This window comes from Oncorhynchus gorbuscha, unplaced genomic scaffold (genome assembly GCF_021184085.1).
Source record: "Oncorhynchus gorbuscha isolate QuinsamMale2020 ecotype Even-year unplaced genomic scaffold, OgorEven_v1.0 Un_scaffold_3743, whole genome shotgun sequence".
Lineage (NCBI taxonomy): Eukaryota > Metazoa > Chordata > Actinopteri > Salmoniformes > Salmonidae > Oncorhynchus > Oncorhynchus gorbuscha.
The window spans coordinates 1-25,260 of record NW_025747914.1 but is presented as its reverse complement, the minus strand read 5'-3'; the positions used below and the strand labels follow the sequence as shown (position 1 = coordinate 25,260).

At 45.5% G+C, this 25,260-nt stretch overlaps 1 pseudogene; it reads left to right on the top strand.

Annotated features, from left to right (window-relative positions):
• The first annotated feature begins 1,054 nt into the window (after positions 1 to 1,054).
• Positions 1,055 to 24,942, top strand: LOC124028091 (annotated as a pseudogene).
• The last annotated feature ends 318 nt before the right edge of the window (positions 24,943 to 25,260 follow it).

Sequence of the window (25,260 nt, the reverse complement as noted above, 5' to 3'; positions counted from 1 at the left end):
GCATGAACACCCCCCCCCCCTCGAGCATCCCATTGGTTACTGTATGAAGGTCTCCTTTGAGCATCCCATTTTACCTACCTGCATGAACACCCCCCCCTCGAGCATCCCATTGGTTACTGTATGAAGGTCTCCTTTGAGCCTCCCATTAATACCTACCTGCATGAACACCCCCCCTCGAGCATCCCATTGGTTACTGTATGAAGGTCTCCTTTGAGCCTCCCATTAATACCTACCTGCATGAACACCCCCTCGAGCATCCCATTGGTTACTGTATGAAGGTCTCCGTTGAGCATCCCATTAATACCTACCTGCATGAACACCCCCCTCGAGCATCCCATTGGTTACTGTATGAAGGTCTCCTTTGAGCATACCATTAATACCTACCTGCATGAATGCCCCGCCCCCCGCCCACACACACACACAAGCATCCCATTGTTTCCTGCATGAACACCCCCCTCAAGCACGCCATCTTCATGTTTGCATGACACTTTTGATATTCTAGATTTCCTCTGATTGTCTATGCGATTAAAAATTGACCAATAAAAGTATAGAGAGGGGTTCCTAAAGATGCAGGAATGCTCACATGCAGGAATGCCCCGAATTGCGGGCTGCAATTACACCTTTCTAGTCTGTCCAAGAAAATGAAACCGTTTAAACATGTTTAAAATTAGAAACTACATTTAGAATACTGTACTCTATCATACATTTTAATCTAGGTCATTTTTATAACAGGGTAAACTGGTAAAATCACGATGCACAAATCCTGCACCAATTTATATTATACCAATTTATACACCAATTCATTCCATGATCATATTCCATCATATTTCATGATGAGTCTACATTTGAATAAAAGTTTTTTGTGTTATTGATTGTACCTAAAATCCTTTTACATCATGCAAAATCGACAAAAGTCGATGAATTTCACTCAAGTAATTGAATAGGAAATGTAATTGAATAGGAAATGTAATTGGGACCCTTTAAAGATGAACTCTTGTAAAAAAAAGTCAAAATAATGTTGAAGTTTCAAACATCACACGGGTAGAATGTGAATCTCCCAAGATGCACTTGTCAAGGGGGTGCAGGAAGCCATTTTGTTATGTTTGCTATGTGGCTAGCGCCACATCTCCAGCGGTAGCATAATGATGGATATTTTGAGATTGAATATAGCTTTTAATTTGTTTCACACATGGAAGTCTGAAATATATAACATTTAATATTTGCCTAATTTTAATACGGTCCAGGGAGGGACGCAGTGGATATACTAAATTGTTTGTTTCGCTAACTAAACTAGGCTAGCTAACGCGTTAGCTTACTTCAACGAAATCCATTTTTCAGTTGTTCGGTTCATCCAAAAGTTTCTCTTTTTTTGAGTTTTATGGCTTTGGTCTAGGTATCTACTTTTGTTCAAGTGAGGGATCGGACTAAGTGGTGCATCGTACATGAATTAAGAAACAGGGTCAGAGTTGTATAATCCAACTTTAGGCTCGTTTGAGAGGACGAGTAGAAGTGCCGCTAACAACTCTTCACAACAACGGCCCTCTGCATTGATCTAATCATGGCAGAAGACATACGACAGGACAAGAAAGCCAACTTCTCTGCTCTGACGGAGCACAACAACAACGGAGTGACAAAGATTTCTGGCCTGGCCTCCAACAAAACTGGCGCCTCCAAGAAATTAGTCATTAAAAATTTCAAAGGTAACTCGTGCTGAATAGCTAGTTAACGTTAGCTGGCCGGTTTGCCTGATTATCAACTATATGTTAGTAATTGGCTAACTAGTTAACTCTACTTATGTAATTGCCATAATTGGCAGCGTAACTAAAGTTCATATTTGAAAGTTGTCCATGATGGCCAGCTGGGTAGTTTCTAGACCAAGTTAGCTTGTGACATATTTGAAGCAATTGATAGCCATGGCATGTAAACAACAGAATATTCTGTTGCAAACTGACCCTGGAAATATTGCTCAACTCTGGTTACGTCTTCTAGCTAACTTTACCAAGCTAATGACATTCTGGCAGAATAAATATATATTTTTTCCATTCTATTACAATTTTGACGTTTGTTGACTCTGTCCCTGCCAGATGTTTACATATGGTTGAACATTCAAACAATAGTCAACTGTTTACAAACAATATTCTCCTTGTTTACAAATTAACTTTACATTTCTCCTCGTTTAAATGAGGTACCCAGCTAGAGGCTGGGTCTGTCTAACCATTTTGCTGTGCCTTGGTGTGTCGTAACTCTGGTGTGTGTTCCCAGACAGGCCAAAGCTAGCGGACAACTACACTGAGGACACCTGGCTGAAGCTGAGGGATGCGGTAGGAGCCATCCAGAACAGCACCTCCATCAAGTACAACCTTGAGGAACTCTACCAGGTCAGGCCTAAAGCATCAAACACACAGTTGCACTTTCAGGACATGAAACACATAGTTTGTGGAGAGCTCTCACAGGCCTTGTTGACCTTTAAAAGACATGGGCCTAGTTCATGTGTCCAACGGGCCTTGATGACATGCCTATATCCAAGTCCCAGTGTTTCCATGTGAATAATATGTACCGATATGGGCACTTTTATTGTCTTCATCTGTATGACACCATTACTCTAGCTGTCTTGTCATGTGACCTGCTGGTTGCCCTTTACTGTCTGTATCTGTGTACCATTACTCCAGCTGTCTTGTCATGTGACCTGCTGGTTGCCCTTTACTGTCTGTATCTGTGTACCATCACTCCAGCTGTCTTGTCATGTGACCTGCTGGTTGCCCTAGCCAGTCTGGGTTGGTGGTGCCAACTGACACCCTATTCCCTATGTAGTGTACTGTTTAGGGTATAGGGTGCCATTTGGGACTTTACACGATTCCAACGGGCAGCAGAGATCGGTCCTAAGACACTATGCCTTTCTAGTCTCAAATTATTGGAGAGGAGAGCTGCTCTATGCCAGTCAGCAGGTTCTGTAGCTCACATCAGCAGTCAGTATACCCAACCACTGTGCTGACCAGTCACCAGCCTGTTGACATGGCTAACCCTATCACTCTGACCATTCACCAGCCTGTTGACATGGCAAACCCTACCACTCTGACCAGTCACCAGCCTGTTGACATGGCAAACCCAACCACTCTGACCATTCACCAGCCTGTTGACATGGCAAACCCAACCACTCTGACCATTCACCAGCCTGTTGACTTGGCTAACCCTACCACCAGTCACCAGCCTGTTGACATGGCCACTCTGACCATTCACCAGCCTGTTGACATGGCAAACCCTGACCAGTCACCAGCCTGTTGACATGGCAAACCCTACCACTCTGACCAGTCACCAGCCTGTTGACATGGCTAACCCAACCATTCACCAGCCTGTGACCATCTGACCAGTCACCAGCCTGTTGACTTGGCTAATCCAACCACTCTGACCATTCACCAGCCTGTTGACATGGCAAACCCAACCACTCTGACCATTCACCAGCCTGTTGACATGGCAAACCCAACCACTCTGACCATTCACCAGCCTGTTGACATGGCTAACCCAACCACTCTGACCATTCACCAGCCTGTTGACATGGCTAACCCAACCACTCTGACCATTCACCACCTGTTGACATGGCTAACCCAACCACTCTGACCATTCACCGACCTGTTGACATGGCTAACCCAACCACTCTGACCATTCACCGGCCTGTTGACATGGCTAATCCTGTCTTGTAACTTTTCCAAGGAGGGATGACTTACAGAATTGAGGAATACTTAGTATGTTGACCCCCGTCTCCTCTGTTTCAGGCGGTGGAGAACCTGTGTTCCTATAAAGTCTCCCCCACACTGTACAAGCAGCTCCGTCAGGTCTGTGAGGACCATGTCCAGGCCCAGATACATCAGTTCAGAGAATATCCTTTACACTGTGTGTGTCTGTGTCTTTGCGTGTGAAAGTGTGCTCCTATATTTTTGCCAGTGCGTACTGTGTGGATGTTTATTAAAGCCTGTTTGACAGGTTCTTATGAAATCGACTTGAAAACGTCTGTCATTTATGATGCTGCATGACAGTGGCTCCTCCGAGGAGATAAATGTTTTATAACATTATTATAATGTTTTTTAATAGTTGATTTGTGTTGCTGCACCTTGTGTTTCTTGGCTATTTACATTGTTTTGTTCATAAGCTACGTTGTTTTTCAATGTTTTGACTTTGCTTCAACTACCAGTGAAGACGTCCGCTACTAGTCAGACTAGTCTACTGTGTTATAAATACTGGCTGGTTCCAGCCCTGAAAGCTGATTTGGCTGACAGCCGTGGTATATCAGACCGTATACCTCAAAACATTTTGTACGGCTCTAATTACGTTGGTAACCAGTTTATAAAAGCAATAATACCTGGAATACCATCATTGCCACAATAACCTTGGCCTGGGTCTCCCTGATAACACCTGCTGATCTGGTTAGTTGTGACTGGGGGGCTTAAAGGAACCTGGCAGCCTCCTGTTATAGAGCTGTATGTCTTCTCAGCGGGCTGCTGTGTGGTAGTGTCTCTGTACCAGCTGTGTGGTAGTGTCTCTGTACCAGCTGTGTAGTAGTGTCTCTGTACCAGCTGTGTGGTAGTGTCTCTGTACCAGCTGTGTAGTAGTGTCTCTGTACCAGCTGTGTAGTAGTGTCTCTGTACCAGCTGTGTGGTAGTGTCTCTGTACCAGCTGTGTGGTAGTGTCTCTGTACCAGCTGTGTGGTAGTGTCTCTGTACCAGCTGTGTGGTAGTGTCTCTGTACCAGCTGTGTGGTAGTGTCTCTGTACCAGCTGTGTGGTAGTGTCTCTACAAGCTGTGTGTCTTCTCAGCGGGCCGCTGTGTAGTAGTGTCTCTGTACCAGCTGTGTGGTAGTGTCTCTGTACCAGCTGTGGTAGTGTCTCTGTACCAGCTGTGTGGTAGTGTCTCTGTACCAGCTGTGGTAGTGTCTCTGTTTGACATGTTCATTTAGCAGACACATCTCATCCAGAGATACTTACAGGAGCAATTATCTTTACGGTGCTTTGCTTAATGCCACATAGACATATTTTTCTCCTAGTCGGCTTGGGGTTTCGAACCAGCGACCTTTCGTTTACTGGCCCCACTCTCCTAACCGTTAGGCTACCTGCCGCCCAGGGGGCACCGTGGACCTCTTCAGCCAGCTAGCTGCACACAGAGACACGCTGCTTGGACTGATGGGAAATAAAAAATAAAACAATGAACATCCCTGTAATGGGGATCTCTATAAACTACACAGTTTGTAGTCATCAGAAGGTTGTCATGTTTTTTTAACCACAACCTGGTGCGAGTCGAGGCCCCGTCCAAAGAGAGAGTGTTTGACTGTTGTGTTTTGATTGAATCGAGGCCCGGGTCCTTAACCGTAGCGCCTCACAGAGTCCCTGGACAGCCTGTCTTTCCTGAAGAGGATGAACCGATGTTGGCAGGACCACTGCAGACAGACGGTCAGTCAGACAGCCTTTATTTATCATGAGACATTTATTCTGTCTGAAATGTTTGTCGTATAATGAGTCTAACGTAAGTGTGTTATGTGTAACCTGGGTAACTGCAGATCATGATCCGGAGTATCTTTCTGTTCCTGGATCGTACCTACGTGCTCCAGAACTCCCTGCTCCCCTCCATCTGGTAAGAGCCCCGTCCAATAGCTATTAGGACAAACACAAACATATATCCATTCTCTGTGGCAAATGGTCTTTTCCTGTTCTGAGATGGTGATCGTTTCTTTCTGTTAGAAATGGAACCCTATTCACTACTTAGTGCACTACCTTTTGACTAGGTCCTCATTGGGCTAAAAGAGTTCCCCATGTAGGATATAGGGTGTCATTTGGGATGCAGACCGTTACTGTTCACCGTCCACCTTGAACCCTATTCACTACTTAGTGCACTACCTTTTGACTAGGTCCTCATTGGGCTAAAAGAGTTCCCCATGTAGGATATAGGGTGTCATTTGGGATGCAGATCGTTACTGTTCACCGTCCACCGTGAACCCTATTCACTACTTAGTGCACTACCTTTTGACTAGGTCCTCGTTGGGCTAAAAGAGTTCACTATGTAGGAAGTAGGGTGTCATTTGGGAAGCAGACCGTTACTGTTCACCGTGAACCCTATTCACTACTTGGTGCACTACCTTTGACTAGGTCCTCGTTGTGCTGAAAGAGTTCACTATGTAGGAAGTAGGGTGTCATTTGGGATGCAGACCGGTACTGTTCCCCGTCCACCGTGACTGTGTGTGTTCCACAGGGATACCGGGCTGGAACTCTTCCGGAACCACATCGTGAGCGACGGGGCTGTCCAGAAGCGCACGGTCGACGGGATCCTGGAACAGATCGAACGCGAACGCAACGGAGAGACAGTGGACCGCAGCCTTCTCCGCAGCCTACTGGGCATGCTCTCAGACCTGCAGGTGATTGGTCAATGCTTCATAAGTCTTGTCTTACCATTTGGCCAATGAACAATCAAGTCAAAGCAGTCATTTGCGAGTCAAACGAGTGCATTTTCTTAGCAGTATTGTTCCATAGGCAGATGGTATGTAGATTCTCTGATCTCATCTAATGTCTCTCTCCTCAGGTCTCTGTAGATTCTCTGGTATCATCTATTGTCTCTCTCCTCAGGTCTCTGTAGATTCTCTGATCTCCTGGTATCATCTATTGTCTCTCTCCTCAGGTCTCTGTAGATGCTCTGATCTCCTGGTGTCATCTATTGTCTCTCTCCTCAGGTCTCTGTAGATTCTCTGATCTCCTGGTGTCATCTAATGTCTCTCTCCTCAGGTCTCTGTAGATTCTCTGATCTCCTGGTATCATCTATTGTCTCTCTCCTCAGGTCTCTGTAGATTCTCTGATCTCCTGGTGTCATCTAATGTCTCTCTCCTCAGGTCTCTGTAGATTCTCTGATCTCCTGGTATCATCTATTGTCTCTCCTCAGGTCTCTGTAGATTCTCTGATCTCCTGGTATCATCTATTGTCTCTCCTCAGGTCTCTGTAGATTCTCTGATCTCCTGGTATCATCTATTGTCTCTCCTCAGGTCTCTGTAGAGATCTCCTGGTATCATCTATTGTCTCTCCTCAGGTCTCTGTGGATTCTCTGATCTCCTGGTATCATCTATTGTCTCTCTCCTCAGGTCTCTGTAGATTCTCTGATCTCCTGGTGTCATCTAATGTCTCTCTCCTCAGGTCTCTGTAGATTCTCTGATCTGGTGTCATCTATTGTCTCTCTCCTCAGGTCTCTGTAGATTCTCTGATCTCCTGGTGTCATCTATTGTCTCTCTCCTCAGGTCTCTGTAGATTCTCTGATCTGGTGTCATCTATTGTCTCTCTCCTCAGGTCTCTGTAGATTCTCTGATCTCCTGGTGTCATTTATTGTCTCTCTCCTCAGGTCTCTGTAGATTCTCTGATCTCCTGGTATCATCTAATGTCTATATCCTCAGGTCTCTGTAGATTCTCTGATCTGGTGTCATCTATTGTCTCTCTCCTCAGGTCTCTGTAGATTCTCTGATCTGGTGTCATCTATTGTCTCTCTCCTCAGGCCTCTGTAGATTCTCTGATCTGGTGTCATCTATTGTCTCTCTCCTCAGGTCTCTGTAGATTCTCTGATCTCCTGGTATCATCTATTGTCTCTCTCCTCAGGTCTCTGTAGATTCTCTGATCTGGTGTCATCTATTGTCTCTCCTCAGGTCTCTGTAGATTCTCTGATCTCATCTAATGTCTCTCTCCTCAGGTCTCTGTAGATTCTCTGATCTCATCTATTGTCTCTCTCCTCAGGTCTCTGTAGATTCTCTGATCTCATCTAATGTCTCTCTCCTCAGGTCTCTGTAGATTCTCTGATCTGGTATCATCTATTGTCTCTCTCCTCAGGTGTATAAAGAGTCGTTTGAGGAGCGTTTTTTGATGGAGACTGATAGGCTGTACGCTGCAGAGGGACAGAGGCTGATGCAGGAACGAGACGTGAGTGACAGCCGTCAATCAAATGATTTAATTCAATATTATGACCACGCCCCTATATAGCTAGCATACCTGGCTTTCTCCTAGTGACGGTCATAAGTGACACGTGTGTGTGTGTGTGTGTGTGTGTGTGTGTGTGTGTGTGTGTGTGTGTGTGTGTGTGTGTGTGTGTGTGTGTCCAGGTGCCGGAGTACCTGCATCATGTATTCGTCGTTGGAAGAAGAAACGATCGTGTCATCAGCTACCTCGACCAGAGCACTCAGTAAGACCCGCCTCTTCCTCCACACCCCTTAGACTGACAGGCCTGTGCTCCAATCAGAGTACACTAGATCATCTCACAGATTTGAACCAATTTACTTTCTCTTCCACCCTCCTCCATCTGTGTTTATCATCTCTCTCTCTATCTGTATTTGTATTCAACAGGAAGCCACTTATCTCTAATGTGGAGAAGCAGCTGCTTGGAGAACACATGACGGCCATCTTACAGAAAGGTATCTATCAGCAGTATGTGATACTGACCCTCCTTCAGGTCTCAGTATTCTGTTAGATGGTAACCAGGTGATACTGACCCTCCTCCAGGTCTCAGTATTCTGTTAGACCAGGTGATACTGACCCCCGTCCAGGTCTCAGTATTCTGTTAGACCAGGTGATACTGACCCCCGTCCAGGTCTCAGTATTCTGTTAGACCAGGTGATACTGACCCTCCTTCAGGTCTCAGTATTCTGTTAGACCAGGTGATACTGACCACCCTCCAGGTCTCAGTATTCTGTTAGACCAGGTGATACTGACCCTCCTCCAGGTCTCAGTATTCTGTTAGAAGGTAACCAGGTGATACTGACCCCCGTCCAGGTCTCTGTATTCTGTTAGACCAGGTGATACTGACCCTCCTCCAGGTCTCAGTATTCTGTTAGACCAGGTGATACTGACCACCCTCCAGGTCTCAGTATTCTGTTAGACCAGGTGATACTGACCCTCCTCCAGGTCTCAGTATTCTGTTAGACCAGGTGATACTGACCACCCTCCAGGTCTCAGTATTCTGTTAGACCAGGTGATACTGACCCTCCTCCAGGTCTCAGTATTCTGTTAGACCAGGTGATACTGACCCTCCTCCTGGTCTCTGTATTCTGTTAGACGGTAGCCAGGTGATACTGACCCTCCTCCAGGTCTCAGTATTCTGTTAGACGGTAACCAGGTGATATTGACCCTCCTCCAGGTCTCAGTATTCTGTTAGATGGTAACCAGGTGATACTGACCCTCCTCCAGGTCTCAGTATTCTGTTAGACCAGGTGATACTGACCCTCCTCCAGGTCTCAGTATTCTGTTAGACCAGGTGATACTGACCCTCCTCCAGGTCTCAGTATTCTGTTAGACCAGGTGATACTGACCCTCCTCCAGGTCTCAGTATTCTGTTAGACCAGGTGATACTGACCCTCCTCCAGGTCTCAGTATTCTGTTAGAAGGTAACCAGGTGATACTGACCCCCGTCCAGGTCTCTGTATTCTGTTAGACCAGGTGATACTGACCCTCCTCCAGGTCTCAGTATTCTGTTAGAAGGTAACCAGGTGATACTGACCCCCGTCCAGGTCTCTGTATTCTGTTAGACCAGGTGATACTGACCCTCCTCCAGGTCTCAGTATTCTGTTAGACGGTAACCAGGTGATACTGACCCCCGTCCAGGTCTCAGTATTCTGTTAGAAGGTAACCAGGTGATACTGACCCCCGTCCAGGTCTCTGTATTCTGTTAGACCAGGTGATACTGACCACCCTCCAGGTCTCAGTATTCTGTTAGACCAGGTGATACTGACCCTCCTCCTGGTCTCTGTATTCTGTTAGACCAGGTGATACTGACCCTCCTCCTGGTCTCTGTATTCTGTTAGACGGTAGCCAGGTGATACTGACCCTCCTCCAGGTCTCAGTATTCTGTTAGACCAGGTGATACTGACCCTCCTCCAGGTATCAGTATTCTGTTAGATGGTAACCAGGTGATACTGACCCTCCTCCAGGTCTCAGTATTCTGTTAGACGGTAACCAGGTGATATTGACCCTCCTCCAGGTCTCAGTATTCTGTTAGACGGTAACCAGGTGATATTGACCCTCCTCCAGGTCTCAGTATTCTGTTAGATGGTAACCAGGTGATACTGACCCTCCTCCAGGTCTCAGTATTCTGTTAGACCAGGTGATACTGACCCTCCTCCAGGTATCAGTATTCTGTTAGATGGTAACCAGGTGATACTGACCCTCCTCCAGGTCTCAGTATTCTGTTAGACCAGGTGATATTGACCCTCCTCCAGGTCTCAGTATTCTGTTAGATGGTAACCAGGTGATACTGACCCTCCTCCAGGTCTCAGTATTCTGTTAGACGGTAACCAGGTGATACTGACCCTCCTCCAGGTCTCAGTATTCTGTTAGACGGTTACCAGGTGATACTGACCCTCCTCCAGGTCTCAGTATTCTGTTAGACGGTAACCAGGTGAGACTGACCCTCCTCCAGGTCTCAGTATTCTGTTAGATGGTAACCAGGTGATACTGACCCTCCTTCAGGTCTCAGTATTCTGTTAGACCAGGTGATACTGACCCTCCTCCAGGTCTCAGTATTCTGTTAGACGGTAACCAGGTGATACTGACCCTCCTCCAGGTCTCAGTATTCTGTTAGACCAGGTGATACTGACCCTCCTCCAGGTCTCAGTATTCTGTTAGATGGTAACCAGGTGATACTGACCCTCCTCCAGGTCTCAGTATTCTGTTAGACCAGGTGATATTGACCCTCCTCCAGGTCTCAGTATTCTGTTAGACCAGGTGATACTGACCCTCCTCCAGGTCTCAGTATTCTGTTAGACGGTAACCAGGTGATACTGACCCTCCTCCAGGTCTCAGTATTCTGTTAGATGGTAACCAGGTGATACTGACCCTCCTTCAGGTCTCAGTATTCTGTTAGGGCCAGGTGATACTGACCCTCCTCCAGGTCTCAGTATTCTGTTAGATGGTAACCAGGTGATACTGACCCTCCTCCAGGTCTCAGTATTCTGTTAGACCAGGTGATACTGACCCTCCTCCAGGTCTCAGTATTCTGTTAGACGGTAACCAGGTGATACTGACCCTCCTCCAGGTCTCAGTATTCTGTTAGATGGTAACCAGGTGATACTGACCCTCCTTCAGGTCTCAGTATTCTGTTAGACCAGGTGATACTGACCCTCCTCCAGGTCTCAGTATTCTGTTAGACGGTAACCAGGTGATACTGACCCTCCTCCAGGTCTCAGTATTCTGTTAGACCAGGTGATACTGACCCTCCTCCAGGTCTCAGTATTCTGTTAGATGGTAACCAGGTGATACTGACCCTCCTCCAGGTCTCAGTATTCTGTTAGACCAGGTGATACTGACCCTCCTCCAGGTCTCAGTATTCTGTTAGACGGTAACCAGGTGATACTGACCCTCCTCCAGGTCTCAGTATTCTGTTAGACCAGGTGATACTGACCCTCCTCCAGGTCTCAGTATTCTGTTAGATGGTAACCAGGTGATACTGACCCTCCTCCAGGTCTCAGTATTCTGTTAGACCCACTGATACTGACCCTCCTCCAGGTCTCAGTATTCTGTTAGACCAGGTGATACTGACCCTCCTCCAGGTCTCAGTATTCTGTTAGACCAGGTGATACTGACCCTCCTCCAGGTCTCAGTATTCTGTTAGATGGTAACCAGGTGATACTGACCCTCCTCCAGGTCTCAGTATTCTGTTAGAAGGTAACCAGGTGATATTGACCCTCCTTCAGGTCTCAGTATTCTGTTAGACCAGGTGATACTGACCCTCCTCCAGGTCTCAGTATTCTGTTAGACGTTAACCAGGTGATACTGACCCTCCTTCAGGTCTCAGTATTCTGTTAGACGGTAACCAGGTGATACTGACCCCCTCCTCCAGGTCTCAGTATTCTGTTAGACGGTAACCAGGTGATACTGACCCTCCTCCAGGTCTCAGTATTCTGTTAGAAGGTAACCAGGTGATACTGACCCCCTCCTCCAGGTCTCAGTATTCTGTTAGACGGTAACCAGGTGATACTGACCCTCCTCCAGGTCTCAGTATTCTGTTAGAAGGTAACCAGGTGATACTGACCCTCCTCCAGGTCTCAGTATTCTGTTAGACGGTAACCAGGTGATACTGACCCCCTCCTCCAGGTCTCAGTATTCTGTTAGACGGTAACCAGGTGATACTGACCCTCCTCCAGGTCTCAGTATTCTGTTAGACGGTAACCAGGTGATACTGACCCTCCTCCAGGTCTCAGTATTCTGTTAGACCAGGTGATATTGACCCTCCTCCAGGTCTCAGTATTCTGTTAGACGGTAACCAGGTGATACTGACCCTCCTCCAGGTCTCAGTATTCTGTTAGACCAGGTGATACTGACCCTCCTCCAGGTCTCAGTATTCTGTTAGACGGTAACCAGGTGATATTGACCCTCCTCCAGGTCTCAGTATTCTGTTAGAAGGTAACCAGGTGATACTGACCCTCCTTCAGGTCTCAGTATTCTGTTAGACGGTAACCAGGTGATACTGACCCCCTCCTCCAGGTCTCAGTATTCTGTTAGACGGTAACCAGGTGATACTGACCCTCCTCCAGGTCTCAGTATTCTGTTAGAAGGTAACCAGGTGATACTGACCCTCCTCCAGGTCTCAGTATTCTGTTAGACCAGGTGATATTGACCCTCCTCCAGGTCTCAGTATTCTGTTAGACCAGGTGATATTGACCCTCCTCCAGGTCTCAGTATTCTGTTAGACGGTAACCAGGTGATATTGACCCTCCTCCAGGTCTCAGTATTCTGTTAGAAGGTAACCAGGTGATATTGACCCTCCTTCAGGTCTCAGTATTCTGTTAGACCAGGTGATACTGACCCTCCTCCAGGTCTCAGTATTCTGTTAGACGTTAACCAGGTGATACTGACCCTCCTTCAGGTCTCAGTATTCTGTTAGACGGTAACCAGGTGATACTGACCCCCTCCTCCAGGTCTCAGTATTCTGTTAGACGGTAACCAGGTGATACTGACCCTCCTCCAGGTCTCAGTATTCTGTTAGAAGGTAACCAGGTGATACTGACCCCCTCCTCCAGGTCTCAGTATTCTGTTAGACGGTAACCAGGTGATACTGACCCTCCTCCAGGTCTCAGTATTCTGTTAGAAGGTAACCAGGTGATACTGACCCTCCTCCAGGTCTCAGTATTCTGTTAGACGGTAACCAGGTGATACTGACCCCCTCCTCCAGGTCTCAGTATTCTGTTAGACGGTAACCAGGTGATACTGACCCTCCTCCAGGTCTCAGTATTCTGTTAGACCAGGTGATATTGACCCTCCTCCAGGTCTCAGTATTCTGTTAGACCAGGTGATATTGACCCTCCTCCAGGTCTCAGTATTCTGTTAGACGGTAACCAGGTGATACTGACCCTCCTCCAGGTCTCAGTATTCTGTTAGACCAGGTGATACTGACCCTCCTCCAGGTCTCAGTATTCTGTTAGACGGTAACCAGGTGATATTGATCCTCCTCCAGGTCTCAGTATTCTGTTAGAAGGTAACCAGGTGATACTGACCCTCCTTCAGGTCTCAGTATTCTGTTAGACGGTAACCAGGTGATACTGACCCCCTCCTCCAGGTCTCAGTATTCTGTTAGACGGTAACCAGGTGATACTGACCCTCCTCCAGGTCTCAGTATTCTGTTAGAAGGTAACCAGGTGATACTGACCCTCCTCCAGGTCTCAGTATTCTGTTAGACCAGGTGATATTGACCCTCCTCCAGGTCTCAGTATTCTGTTAGACCAGGTGATATTGACCCTCCTCCAGGTCTCAGTATTCTGTTAGACGGTAACCAGGTGATACTGACCCTCCTCCAGGTCTCAGTATTCTGTTAGACCAGGTGATACTGACCCTCCTCCAGGTCTCAGTATTCTGTTAGACGGTAACCAGGTGATATTGACCCTCCTCCAGGTCTCAGTATTCTGTTAGAAGGTAACCAGGTGATATTGACCCTCCTCCAGGTCTCAGTATTCTGTTAGACGGTAACCGGGTGATGGAGCTGGCTCTGCTCTACCAGCTCTTCAGTAAGGTGAAGGGAGGACTCCCCACTCTGCTGCAGCACTGGAGAGACTACATCAAGGTACACTCTCTCCCCTCTGTCTCTTTCTGGCTCTCGCTCTGCCTCTGGCTCTCTGGCTCTGCCTCTGGCTCTCTCGCTCTGGCTCTCTCGCTCTGGCTCTCTCGCTCTGGCTCTCTCTCGCTCTGGCTCTCTCTCGCTCTGGCTCTCTCTCGCTCTGGCTCTCTCTCGCTCTGGCTCTCTCTCGCTCTGGCCCACCAACATGGCTCTGGTGATATAGATCTCTCTGGCCTCTCTCGCTCTGGCTCTCTCTCGCTCTGGCTCTGTCTCGCTCTGGCTCTCTCTCGCTCTGGCTCTCTCTCGCTCTGGCTCTCTCTCGCTCTGGCTCTCTCTTTATACTACTCTCACTCAGAAACACTTCTATTGATTCCAGTCTCACTGAGATGTCTCCTAACAGAGTTTTGGTGGTGAGATTGTGGGCACCCCAGAGAAGGATAAGGACATGGTTCAAGACCTGTTGGACTTTAAGGATAAGATGGACAACGTGGCCCAGGGCTGTTTCAACAGAAACGAGAGCTTCATCAACAGCCAAGGAGGCCTTTGAAGCTGATCATAACAGACCCAACAAACCTGCTGAACTCATCGGTGAGGACAAGACGGCTGTGTGTGTGTGATGTGCAGAGTCAGGGCAGGAGATATTTAAAGGCACCTGCAATCTTAAAACCATTGCTTAAAATATCAGAGGTTCCACGCCAGATATGAGTGTTTCCTAACTAATATAACTATAACTAACTAATATAACTAATATGAGTGTTTCCTAACTAATATAACTAACTAACTAATATAACTAATATGAGTGTTTCCTAACTAATATGAGTGTTTCCTAACTAATATGAGTGTTTCCTAACTAATATAACTATAACTAACTAATATAACTGTAACTAACTAATATAACTAACTAATATAACTGTAACTAACTAATATGAGTGTTTCCTGTATGTTTTATCTAACTGGCGGTGTCCTATCTCTGCACAGCTACGTGGCTGTAAGTTGATAACAAGGACCTCTACCGAGGAGGAGATGGAGAGTTCTAGACAAGATCATGATCATCTTCCGCTTCATCCACGGGAAGGATGTGTTCGAGACCTTTTATAAGAAGGACCTGGCCAAACGCCTGCTGGTGGGGAAGAGTGCCTCCGTGGACGCTGAGAAGTCCATGCTGTCCAAACTCAAACACGGTAAGCTGTCCAAACTCAAACACGGTAAGCTGTCCAAACTCAAACACGGTATGATGACAGGAGATACAATGCAGCGATCTTCAAAATCACAACTTTGTCACCATCACATGTTATGGTATCTCTTGTAGCAGGCTTTGTCAGTGGGTAGGGACTAAAACTAGCTTTTTGATCTAGCAGTTTTATTACCAGACAAAATATTGTTTTGTTTAAGAAACTAAACAAATGAACACACTTTAATGTTTCAGAAAGAAAACAAATGAACATGCTTTGTAATGTTTCAGAAACAAATGAACATGCTTTGTAATGTTTCAGAAACAAATGAACATGCTTTGATGTTTCAGAAACAAATGAACATGCTTTGTAATGTTTCAGAAACAAATGAACATGCTTTGTGATGTTTCAGAAACAAATGAACATGCTTTGTAATGTTTCAGAAACAAATGAACATGCTTTGTAATGGTTCAGAAACAAATGAACATGCTTTGTGATGTTTCAGAAACAAATGAACATGCTTTGTAATGGTTCAGAAACAAATGAACATGCTTTGTAATGTTTCAGAAACAAATGAACATGCTTTGTAATGGTTCAGAAACAAATGAACATGCTTTGTAATGGTTCAGAAACAAATGAACATGCTTTGTAATGTTTCAGAAACAAACATATTACTAGTAAGAAGTGATGTGGTATAGGGCTAATAATTTTTAACTAACTTTAATTTTAAACCCAAACACAGATGAGACTTGTTCAGCTGCCCCTTTAGGGCGGCCGATTACCGTGGCAACGGTGGTACTCTAGCCCTGGAGGAGTGGTCAACATGTGCCTGTGATATGAGAGTAGATGGTCTGACTCATAGCTGGTGTTTTCACCTGCATGGCTGAGTCAAACATTGAAACTAAAAACAGCTTGTGAACAAAACATGGTAAAATAGCCAAGAAACACAACGCCTCACTTCAGTGGACGTTCCAGTAAATTAGACTGACTTCTACGCCTGTGCATCTTGAGCACTTTCAAATCCCAGTGTTCACAGCTCCCCAGCCAGGCATGTTGCAGCGCCTCCACAGGATATATTTGAGAGGATACCTAGTTCTTGGTGATGATCTACCATCTATGAAACAAAATGACCAAACAGTTACTGCAGCAATGATTTAGTTAAGTTTTCCTACTTGACTTCCTGGTGTTTATTTGTCAATGTGAGTGAAATGCTCTGTTGCCCTGACTAACCCACCTACATGGCTGGTGATATAGACCTCTCTACCCACCTACATGGCTGGTGATATAGACCTCTACCCACCAACATGGCTGGTGATATAGACCTCTCTACCCACCAACATGGCTGGTGATATAGACCTCTCTACCCACCAACATGGCTGGTGATACAGACCTCTCTACCCACCAACATGGCTGGTGATATAGACCTCTCTACCCACCAACATGGCTGGTGATATAGACCTCTCTACCCACCTACATGGCTGGTGATATAGACCTCTACCTACCTACATGGCTGGTGATATAGACCTCTACCTACCTACATGGCTGGTGATATAGTCCTCTCTACCCACCAACATGGCTGGTGATATAGACCTCTCTGGTGATATAGTCCTCTGGTGATATAGTCCTCTCTGGTGATATAGACCTCTACCCACCAACATGGCTGGTGATATAGACCTCTACCCACCAACATGGCTGGTGATATAGACCTCTCTACCCACCAACATGGCTGGTGATATAGACCTCTCTACCCACCTACATGGCTGGTGATATAGACCTCTACCCACCAACATGGCTGGTGATATAGACCTCTCTACCCACCAACATGGCTGGTGATATAGACCTCTCTACCCACCAACATGGCTGGTGATATAGACCTCTACCCACCAACATGGCTGGTGATATAGACCTCTCTACCCACCTACATGGCTGGTGATATAGACCTCTCTACCCACCAACATGGCTGGTGATATAGACCTCTCTACCCACCAACATGGCTGGTGATATAGACTTCTACCCACCTACATGGCTGGTGATATAGACCTCTACCCACCAACATGGCTGGTGATATAGACCTCTCTACCCACCAACATGGCTGGTGATATAGACCTCTACCCACCTACATGGCTGGTGATATAGACCTCTACCCACCAACATGGCTGGTGATATAGACCTCTCTACCCACCAACATGGCTGGTGATATAGACCTCTACCCACCTACATGGCTGGTGATATAGTCCTCTCTACCCACCTACATGGCTGGTGATATAGACCTCTACCCACCAACATGGCTGGTGATATAGTCCTCTCTACCCACCAACATGGCTGGTGATATAGACCTCTCTACCCACCAACATGGCTGGTGATATAGACCTCTCTACCCACCAACATGGCTGGTGATATAGACCTCTCTACCCACCAACATGGCTGGTGATATAGACCTCTCTACCCACCAACATGGCTGGTGATATAGACCTCTCTACCCACCAACATGGCTGGTGATATAGACCTCTCTACCCACCAACATGGCTGGTGATATAGACCTCTCTACCCACCTACATGGCTGGTGATATAGACCTCTACCTACCTACATGGCTGGTGATATAGACCTCTCTACCCACCTACATGGCAGGTGATATAGTCCTCTCTACCCACCAACATGGCTGGTGATATAGACCTCTCTACCCACCAACATGGCTGGTGATATAGTCCTCTCTGGTGATATAGACCTCTCTACCCACCAACATGGCTGGTGATATAGACCTCTACCCACCAACATGGCTGGTGATATAGACCTCTACCCACCAACATGGCTGGTGATATAGACCTCTCTGGTGATATAGACCTTCTACCCACCAACATGGCTGGTGATATAGACCTCTACCCACCAACATGGCTGGTGATATAGACCTCTACCCACCAACATGGCTGGATATAGATATAGACCTCTCTACCCACCAACATGGCTGGTGATATAGACCTCTACCCACCAACATGGCTGGTGATATAGACCTCTCTACCTACCTACATGGCAGGTGATATAGTCCTCTCTACCCACCAACATGGCTGGTGATATAGACCTCTCTGGTGATATAGACCTCTCTACCCACCAACATGGCTGGTGATATAGACCTCTCTGGTGATATAGACCTCTCTGGTGATATAGACCTCTCTGGTGATATAGACCTCTCTGGTGATATAGACCTCTCTGGTGATATAGACCTCTACCCACCAATGTCAAAATCTACTCGCATTTGGTGAGTGTGTTTATTTTAGGCCCTGTGTTCGTGGGATATTGTCAAATGTCCTCCGGCAGATGCTGATTGTTGCCTCAGCAGTGAAGTTGGCCCATCGGTGGTTTGTCACTACCTCTGGTGTGTGACTGTAGAAACACCACCACAGTTACCAGGTCATGCAATGTGTTTAAGCAGTAAGGCCCGTAGGAGGTGTGGTATATGGCCAATACACCACGGCTAGGGGCTGTTTTTAAGCATGACGCAACGCGGAGTGCCTGGATACAGCCCTTAGCCGTGGTATATTAGCCATATACCACAAACCCCTGAGGTTCCTTATTGCTATTATAAACTGGTAACGAACGTAATTAGAGTAGTAAAAATACATGTTTTATCATACCCGTGGTTTATGATCTGATATACCCTGGCTGTCAGCCAATCAGCATTCAGTGCTCGAACCACCCAGCTTATAATACTCTATAAAAACTTGTTGACAGAGAGTGGGTGTGATGGTTTGTGACTTCCTGCTTCCTGTCCCTGCAGAGTGTGGAGCGGCCTTCACCAGTAAGCTGGAGGGGATGTTTAAGGACATGGAGCTCTCCAAAGACGTTATGATCCAGTTCAAGCAGGTGAACACAGACTCCTCCATGTCACTGAAGTCCTTACTGTAGTATACATTTACCACCAGTGAATCATCTGACTTGAGGCCATGTTGTCGTCACCCCTCCGTGACGCTCGTCCCTCAACCAATCAGTCTTGTAGGACGTGGAACTCGTATTTTGAATATTTAGTGTCCGTTATTTTTCAAAAACCTAATAGAAGGAAAGGAAACGGGTCGCCGTCTCCTGGACAAGTTGTGTGTCAGGACGTTGGTCTCTAGTGCCCTGATTGGACAAGTTGTGTGTCAGGACGTTGGTCTCTGCCCTGACTGTTGGTCAGGACGTCTAGTGCCCTGATTGGACAAGTTGTGTGTCAGGACGTTGGTCTCTCGTGCCCTGACTTTCAGCTGTGGAGCTAGCTAGCTTACTGACATGGCTACAGTTGAAGTCGAGAAGTTTACATACACGGGAGGTTGAAGTCATTAAAACTTGTTTTTCAACCACTCCACAAAGTTCTTGTTAACAAACTATAGTTTTGGCAAGTTGGTTAGGACATCTACTTTGTGCATGGCACAAGTCATTTTTCCAACAATTGTTACCAGACAGATTATTTCACTTTTTAATTCACTTAATTCACCACAATTCCAGTGGGTCAGACGTTTACATACAGTAAGTTGACTGTGCCTTTAAACAGCTTGTAAAATTCCAGAAAATGATGTCATTGCTTTAGAAGCTTCTGTCAGGTTAATTGACATCATTTGAGTCAATTGGAGGTTTCCCTGTGGATGTATTTCAAGGCCTACCTTCAAACTCAGTGTCTCTTTGCTTGACTACATGGGAAAATCAAAAGAAATCAGCTAAGACCTTAGAAAAAACAATTGTAGACCTCCACAAGTCTGATTCATCCTTAGGAGCAATTTCCAAACACCGGAAGGTACCATGTTCATCTGTACAAACCATAGTACGCAAGTATAAACACCATGGGACCACACAGCCGTCATACCGCTCAGGAAGAAGATGCATTCTGTCTCCTGGAGATGAACGCATTTTTGTGTGAAAAGTGCAAATCAATCCCACAACAACAGCAAAGGACCTTGTGAAGATGCTGGAGGAAACGGGTACAAAAGTATCTATATCCACAGTAAAACAAGTCCTATATCGACAACCTGAAAGGCTGCTCAGCAAGGAAGAAGCCACTGCTCCAAAACTGCCATAAAAAAGCCAGACTACCATTTGCAACTGCACATGGGGACAAAGATCATACTTTTTGGAAAAATGTCCTCTGGTCTTATGAAACACAAATCAAACTGTTTGGCCATAATGACCATCGTTATGTTTGGAGGAAAAATAGGGAGGCTTGCAAGCCGAAGAACACCATCCCAACTGTAAAACACAGGGGTGGCAGCATCATGTTGTGGGGGTGCTTTGCTGCAGGAGGGGACTGGTTCGCTTCACAACATGGATGGCATGAAGCTGGAAAATTATGTGGATATATTGAAGCAACATCTCAAGACATCAGTTAGGACGTTAAGATTGGTCGCAAATGGGTCTTCCAAATGGACAATGACCCGAGCATACTTCCAAAGTTGTGGCAAAATGGCTTAAGGACAACAAAGTCAAGGTATTGGAGTGGCCATCACAAGAACTGACCTCAATCCTATAGAAAATGTGTGGCAGAACTGAAGAAGCATGTGCGAGCAAGGAGGCCTTCAAACCTGACTCAGTTACACCAGCTCTGTCAGGAGGAATGGGCCAAAATTCATCCAACCTATTGTGGGAAGCTTGTGGAAGGCTACCCAAAACATGTGACCCAAGTTAAACAATTTAAAGGCAATGCTACCAAATACTAATTGAGTGTATGTAAACTTCTGACCACTGGGAATGTGATGAAAGAAATAAAAGCTGAAATAAATCATTCTCTCTACTATTATTCTAACATTTCATATTCTTAAAATAACCTAGGACAGGGAATTTTACTAGGATTAAATGTCAGGAATTGTGAAAAACGAATGTAAATGTATTTGGCTTTGGTGTCGTGTAAACCTCCGACTTCAACCGTGTGTGTCAGCTGTACAACTGAATGCATTCAACTGAAATGTGTCTTCTACATTTAACTCACCCCCTCTGAATCAGAGAGGTGCTTGGGGGGGGCTGCCTTAATCGACATCAACGTCGATCGGCATTTTGTTAGTTTAGATTAATTCGGACAGTTTTGTGGCAGAAGTGGGATTCGGCAGATGTCACCGTGGTAATATTTTCTCATGTTATACAGCAAATTGTAGCTAAACTGCTTTGGCGCTATCCCATTAGCTTATTGTAGCTAAACTGCTTTGGAGCTATCCCATTAGCTTATTGTAGCTAAACTGCTTTGGCGCTATCCCATTAGCTTATTGTAGCTAAACTGCTTTGGAGCTATCCCATTAGCTTATTGTAGCTAAACTGCTTTGGAGCTATTCCATTAGCTTATTGTAGCTAAACTGCTTTGGCGCTATCCCATTAGCTTATTGTAGCTAAACTGCTTTGGAGCTATCCCATTAGCTTATTGTAGCTAAACTGCTTTGGAGCTATCCCATTAGCTTATTGTAGCTAAACTGCTTTGGAGCTATCCCATTAGCTTATTGTAGCTAAACTGCTTTGGAGCTATCCCATTAGCTTATTGTAGCTAAACTGCTTTGGCGCTATCCCATTAGCTTATTGTAGCTAAACTGCTTTGGAGCTATCCCATTAGCTTATTGTAGCTAAACTGCTTTGGAGCTATCCCATTAGCTTATTGTAGCTAAACTGCTTTGGAGCTATCCCATTAGCTTATTGTAGCTAAACTGCTTTGGCGCTATCCCATTAGCTTATTGTAGCTAAACTGCTTTGGAGCTATCATTAGCTTATTGTAGCTAAACTGCTTTGGAGCTATCCCATTAGCTTATTGTGGCTAAACTGCTTTGGCGCTATCCCATTAGCTTATTGTAGCTAAACTGCTTTGGCGCTATCCCATTAGCTTATTGTAGCTAAACTGCTTTTGGAGCTATCCATTAGCTTATTGTAGCTAAACTGCTTTGGAGCTATCCCATTAGCAAATTGTAGCTAAACTGCTTTGGAGCTATCCCATTAGCTTATTGTAGCTAAACTGCTTTGGAGCTATCCCATTAGCTTATTGTAGCTAAACTGCTTTGGAGCTATCCCATTAGCTTATTGTAGCTAAACTGCTTTGGCGCTATCCCATTATCTTATTGTAGCTAAACTGCTTTGGAGCTATCCCATTAGCTTATTGTAGCTAAACTGCTTTGGAGCTATCCCATTAGCTTATTGTAGCTAAACTGCTTTGGCGCTATCCCATTAGCTTATTGTAGCTAAACTGCTTTGGCGCTATCCCATTAGCTTATTGTAGCTAAACTGCTTTGGCGCTATCCCATTAGCTTATTGCTAGCTGCTTTGGAACTGCAAATTGTAGCTAAACTCCCATTAGCAATTGTATTGCTATCCCATTAGCTTATTGTAGCTAAACTGCTTTGGAGCTATCCCATTAGCTTATTGTAGCTAAAACTGTTGAGCTATCCCATTAGCTTATTGTAGCTAAACTGCTTTGGAGCTATCCCATTAGCTTATTGTAGCTAAACTGCTTTGGAGCTATCCCATTAGCTTATTGTAGCTAAACTGCTTTGGAGCTATCCCATTAGCTTATTGTAGCTAAACTGCTTTGGAGCTATCCCATTAGCTTATTGTAGCTAAACTGCTTTGGAGCTATCCCATTAGCTTATTGTAGCTAAACTGCTTTGGAGCTATCCCAGCTTATTGTAGCCTGCTTTTGGAGCTTATTGTAGCTAAACTGCTTTGGAGCTATCCCATTAGCTTATTGTAGCTAAACTGCTTTGGCGCTATCCCATTAGCTTATTGTAGCTAAACTGCTTTGGAGCTATCCCATTAGCAAACTGCTTTGGCGCTATCCCACAGCTTATTGTAGCTAAACTGCTTTGGCGTTATCCCATTAGCTATTGTAGCTAAACTGCTTTGGCGCTATCCCATTAGCTTATTGTAGGCCCCTAAACTGCTTTGGCGCTGCTTATTGTAGCTAAACTGCTTTGGAGCTATCCATTAGCTTATTGTAGCTAAACTGCTTTGGCGCTATCCCATTAGCTTATTGTAGCTAAACTGCTTTTGGAGCTATCCCATTAGCTTATTGTAGCTAAACTGCTTTGGAGCTATCCCATTAGCTTATTGGCAAGCAAACTGCTTTGGAGCTATCCCATTAGCTTATTGTAGCTAAAACTGCTTTGGAGCTTATCCCATTAGCTTATTGTAGCTAAACTGCTTTGGAGCTTGTCCCATTAGCTCCTGCTTTGGAGCTATCCTAGCTTATTGTAGCTAAACTGCTTGGAGCTATCCCATTAGCTTATTGTAGCTAAAACTGCTTTGGAGCTATCCTATTAGCTTATTGTAGCTAAAACTGCTATCCCATTAGCTTATTGTGAAGCAAACTGCTTTGGAGCTGTCCCATTAGCTTATTGTAGCTAAACTGCTTTGGAGCTGTCCCATTAGCTTATTGTAGCTAAACTGCTTTGGCGCTATCCCATTAGCTTATTGTAGCTAAACTGCTTTGGAGCTATCCCATTAGCTTATTGTAGCTAAACTGCTTTGGAGCTATCCCATTAGCTATTGTAGCTAAACTGCTTTGGAGCTATCCCATTGGCTTATTGTAGCTACAAACTGCTTTGGAGCTATCCCATTAACTTATTGTAGCTAAACTGCTTTGGAGCTATCCATTAGCTTATTGTAGCTAAACTGCTTTGGAGCTATCCCATTAGCTTATTGTGCTAAACTGCTTTGATGCTATCCCATTAGCTTATTGTAGCTAAACTGTCTGGAGCTATCCCATTAGCTTATTGTAGCTAAACTGCTTTGGAGCTATCCCATTAGCTTATTGTAGCTAAACTGCTTTGGAGCTATCCCATTAGCTTATTGTAGCTAAACTGCTTTGGAGCTGTCCCATTAGCTTATTGTAGCTAAACTGCTTTGGAGCTGTCCCATTAGCTTATTGTAGCTAAACTGCTTTGGCGCTATCCCATTAGCTTATTGTAGCTAAACTGCTTTGGAGCTATCCCATTAGCTTATTGTAGCTAAACTGCTTTGGAGCTATCCCATTAGCTTATTGTAGCTAAACTGCTTTGGAGCTATCCCATTGGCTTATTGTAGCTAAACTGCTTTGGAGCTATCCCATTAACTTATTGTAGCTAAACTGCTTTGGAGCTATCCCATTAGCTTATTGTAGCTAAACTGCTTTGGAGCTATCCCATTAGCTTATTGTAGCTAAACTGCTTTGGAGCTATCCCATTAGCTTATTGTAGCTAAACTGCTTTGGAGCTATCCCATTAGCCTTTTGCGAGATAAGAGACAGATCTGTGCAGTCACAAACAACACTCTTATCGGATGTAAGAAAATGCAATGACAAAAGATGGCGCTCAATCGTTGAAACGGGTTCATACCAATATGGGAAGATAAAGGACCCAAACACTGAGCAATATTACTACTGTAATATATCGATTTACCACAGAGAATCATGTGTAACATCTCTACCAATTGGGGTAGTCCAATGTTGTTTACATTTGTTCCCAGATGGATTCAAACGATTTCTTGAATTAAGGAATTCTCAATTTACACCATTTTCCAAGAAATTAAGGATTTGATTGTCTCACACAACAGGACATTAATGTATTTTATTCCAGTATTGAATAAGGTGGTGTCCACCAGTACATGAATGTATTGAATCGGGTTGTCTGTCTCCCCCAGTACACCCAGAACCAGAGTGAGCCCAGCCAGCTGGAGCTGACAGTCAACATCCTCACCATGGGCTACTGGCCCTCCTACACTCCTATGGAGGTCCACCTGCCCCCTGAGGTATGTCTGTCTGTGTGTGGTTGGGTGGTGTGTATGCTGGGTTTTATGAAGCCTATATAAATTCCTCTCCGCCCCCTCCTCCTCGCTCTTCCCCCTCCCTCGCTCTTCGCTCTTCCCCCTCCCTCGCTCTTCGCTCTTCCCCCTCCCTCGCTCTTCGCTCTTCCCCCTCCCTCGCTCTTCGCTCTTCCCCCTCCCTCGCTCTTCGCTCTTCCCCCTCCCTCGCTCTTCGCTCTTCCCCTCCTCGCTCTTCGCTCTTCCCCCTCCCTCGCTCTTCGCTCTTCCCCTCCCTCGCTCTTCGCTCTTCCCCCTCCCTCGCTCTTCG